This window comes from Octodon degus, unplaced genomic scaffold (genome assembly GCF_000260255.1).
Source record: "Octodon degus isolate 3935 unplaced genomic scaffold, OctDeg1.0 scaffold00175, whole genome shotgun sequence".
NCBI lineage: Eukaryota > Metazoa > Chordata > Mammalia > Rodentia > Octodontidae > Octodon > Octodon degus.
Window position 1 is genome coordinate 833060 of NW_004524751.1, and position 4001 is coordinate 837060.

Below are 4001 nucleotides of genomic sequence, written 5' to 3' on the forward strand. Positions count from 1 at the left end.
ATTTATTTATTTATTTTTTTGCGGAACCGGGGGTTGAACTCAGGCCCTTGCGCTTGCCAGGGAAGCGCTTATTCCACTGAGCCATCTCCCCGGCCCCAATCCAATACTTTTTTGTAGACATATAGGCCTCATCTAGGATGTACTTAGGTGTAGGGTGATATAAAAACAGGTAGACATATATCACTTTAATATTATGTCTTTTTTTAAATGTATTTAGGATAGTAGCTACAGGGCTTCCATGCATAGATTGGACTTGTAGTGATTCTGCTGTTTCCAGCCTCATAAGTGCTGGGGTTACAGGCATGCACTGCCATGCCCAGTCTCAATCAACATCTCAGCACGCCCCGCGGGTGGGTCAGGTTCAGCACACCAGAGATCGAACCTCAACCCATGTGCTCTGCCTAAACAGGTGTTTTAGTCCTCTGAGCTATCTGGCTGGCCCTTTAATATTAAGTTTTTAACTCTCTTAGGAACATACTAGACAATAGCCAAATGGAACTTCCAGTTTTAAATACCTAAGAAGTCTCATACTTATTCCCATATTGGTTGTAGAAGTTTACATTCCTACCAACAATGAAAAATATTTTTTTGTTTCTTTACCACCGAAAGCCTCACCATCATTTACTACTTAATGTTTGAAGTCACTCTTTCTGTAGCAACCTGAATATCAATGTTGTTTTAAATTGTATTTCTATCATATCTAGGGGTGATGAATGTGCTTTCGTGTATTTACTGGACATTTGGCAGAACCGGGGATTGAACTCAGGCCCTTATGCTTGCGAGAGAAGCACTTATTCCATTGAGCCATCTCCCCGGCCCCCTTTACTGGACATTTGAACTTCTCATTTGCAAAGTGTTTTTCAAATAAATTGCCCAAATTTCATTGAGATTTTTATTTGGTAGAAGTTGAATATTTTTGAATTCCCCATATATTTTCAGTATTAGTACTATGTCCAAGGTGTAGCTGCACAAATTTTCCCATACCATAATTGTTTCCTTTGGCATGCAGAACATTTTAATGGGTTATAATATTTGAGTCTCAGGCTGGCCAGATAGCTCAGCATACTAAAGCACCTGCTTAGGCAGATGCAGGAAATGGGGTTCAATCACCTGCCTATCTTCTCTACCTCCTCCCCTCTCATACTCTGATATGGCGGTTGAGTCTGGGCGTGGTGGCCAATGCTTATAATCCCAATGCTTGGGAGGTTGAAAACAGGAGGATCACTATGAATCCAATCTGTGCAGTGAGACCCTGTACTAAATATAGATAATAATAGTAGTAGTAGTAGTAATAATAATATATTGCCAAGTCTTGATTTTATTTCTTGTGCACTTGGGTCTCAGTTCAAAAATCATTTACTATTCTCAGTACTGTGTTGAGTTATTTGCTTCTATGTCTATAAAGCTAACGGGCCTGCATATTTTTGTTGTTGTTGTTTTGGTGGATGGTAGATTCTTATCTGGCTTGAGAATCAAAGATGCAGTCATCTAGAAATTAGTTTGGAAGACTTCCTTCCCTTTCAAACTCAATAAAGAATTTGAGTAGTACTAAGGTAAAATTTTTATTTAAGTTCTTACAGAATTCATACTACCAGATATATGCATGTAGAATTAGAAGAAAAAAGAAAAAAAAGAGAGAAGGAACTTTATAAGAAATTAAGAAGAAAAAAAGTGGAAACAATTGAAATAAAAGGGAAAAAACCCATCTACTCCTTTCTATAGACCAGCAGAAATGCACAGTGCAGAAAACAATACTATATATTACAACAAATACTGTGAAATCCATGTTACTTTGTTAAGTGAAATTTTGTGTCATTTACAATTTTTGTTTGAATTCTAATTTGTTCTCTTTTTAAAAAATATAAAGAAATAAAAATTTTAAAAATAAAAACCACAACAACAATGTAAATAACTCAGAGTTGAATCTACTAGTCCTTCATTTTTCTGAGTTGGTAGTTCTTCCCCCGGCCCCCGTCAAAATTCCATTCGCTTTTTATTGATCTTTACCAATCTTTTCAATATTTTCCTCTTTCAGTTTTGGTAATTCATGTATGTCTAGGACTGTATTTTAGCTAGAGTTTCCAATGTATTGGAATACAGATTTGAAAATACTTATTAAAAATCTTATGGGTTATTGCAATGTATTTTGTGGTTTTTCCTTCTTACGTGCTACTTAAATTAATATGTGTAACTTTTTAACTTCTTTTGGTTAAAAGTTTATCTATTGTGTTCCAGTTTATCTATTATCTATTTTAAGTTTTTGTATTTTGGTATTAATTTCATTAATACTATCCATAATGTTTATAACTGCAGTTCTTTATTAGTTTGGATTTGGACTATTTTCCTCTTATTAACACCTTGATGTGCATCTAGTTATTTATTCTGGCTCACATTATTTCTCTAAAACAGATATTAATAAGTATAGACTTCCCTGTTATGAGTACCTTGGTTGAGTAACTTTAGGTTCTGTTATGTGTGATTAGAATTTTCTTGTGAAGCTAGGAAATTCTGAGTGTTTTTGGTATAGTTTTGTGTGATTCATTGATTATCAAGAAGTTTGTTATTTAATCTCCAGATGTTGATGAAATTTCTGTGTTTTATTGTCATTGAATTTTAATTGCATTGCAATGCAATGTCAATAATATATATGGTACAATTTTGAATTTTGGTATATACTTCACAAAGTTTACATGCTGTTATGTAGTTTATGTTTATAGTTGTTGTATCTTCCTTCTGAATTATTCCCTTAAATGACATGTAGTAACATTCTTTTCCTCTTGTGATTAGTTCTTGCTTGAAATTTATTTTAGCTGAAGATAGATTACCTTTTATTTTTAATTCTTATTGAAGGATATTATTGCTTCACATCCTCTGATTTTAATCTATGAATTTCTTTTGGGATTATGTCTTGAATTCAGCATTGAAGTTTCTTTCTTTCTTTCTTTCTTTCTTTCTTTCTTTCTTTCTTTCTTTCTTTCTTTTCTTTTCTTTTCTTTTTTTTTCTTTTCTTTTCTCTTTCTTTTCTTTTTGATATGACCTGTCAATCCCTGTCTATTTGCACTATGGTCTACCTGCAGCCTAATAAATTTGATCTTCCCTCTAATTTCTGGATCAGTCTCTTCTCTGCAGACATTATTCTGGGCATAGCTGACTGCAAGCCTTTGTCTTTGTCTCTGGATTGAAATACTTGAGTTATTTTGGGGAGGAGAGTGTGGAGCATAATTGGCCCAGCAACATGTTCTACATTGTTTTCAACTGTGTTTCTCATTCCATCTTCTTCAACTGCAGGAAAAATCTCATGGTTTCTGCCACAAACCTTTGCCTAAGTATTTCTGGACATTGTCAACCCAGATGTCACTTTGTATTTTTACACCCCCAATCTTTTAATTCACTCCCAGAGGCCAGAGCATTGATCTCTAACACATGAATCTGGCCTCCTCCTCGGTTTCCTTGCCTTCAGCAGCCCCAAGAAGCATATGAGCACTGCTGTGTAGTCATTAATAGTGCATAGATTGTCTGGTAAGAACAGCATCTACGGTATGGAGAAAGAGCAGGGCGCTAAGTATGTCTGGGAGGATGTCCTCACTCCTGTTCTGCTGCTGTCTGATGCGGCTTGCTGACCTTCATTTGGTACCCATGCCACGGACCTAGCAGTACTCAAATTAAGTTCTTTCATCAAAGTAGTGCCTTTGATTTCAAATACCCATGTGCTGACATGTGGTGCTTCAACACTACTTTTGGGATCTCAGGCTCTTGGAAGCCTTAGCTTGCATCACTCATAGCGATCCACTTCCTGGAAGGGAAGTTAGAGTAGTAGTGAGCCTGTTCCATGGAGTTGGCTGCCACTGAATGCTGGCATGCTCCCTCGGGGAGCCAGATTTTTTCCCAAAATAACATCTGTGCAGATCCTGAGGCATCATGTGTCCGACTTCCACTTCTGAACTTTTCTGACATTGCTTTGCAGTCCAGTTCATTTCGCTTTTCTTTCACCCTCTTACATC